A 325-nucleotide genomic window follows, 5' to 3' on the forward strand; every position below is an offset into this window, starting at 1 on the left:
AATTTCTCTTCTCTTTTCTTATTCTATTTAATTATTTAATTACTAACACTTCTCTTCACCTCTCTTCATCCAAAAATCCGAGTTCTTCACTCTTCTACCCCTTTTTTCTTTTACTAACATAAAGGAATCTCTATACTGTGACATAGAGGATTCCTCTTTCTTTTCTCGTTTTCTTCTCTTTCATATGAGCAGGAACAGGGAAAAAGACACTCTTGTTGAAGTTGATCCAGAACCTGAAAGGACTCTAAAGAGAAAATTAAGAGAAGCTAAATTATAACAATCCAGAAACAACCTTTCAGAAATTTTCGAACAAGAGAAGGACATG

The sequence above is a fragment of the Arachis duranensis genome, chromosome 8 (genome assembly GCF_000817695.3).
Source record: "Arachis duranensis cultivar V14167 chromosome 8, aradu.V14167.gnm2.J7QH, whole genome shotgun sequence".
NCBI lineage: Eukaryota > Viridiplantae > Streptophyta > Magnoliopsida > Fabales > Fabaceae > Arachis > Arachis duranensis.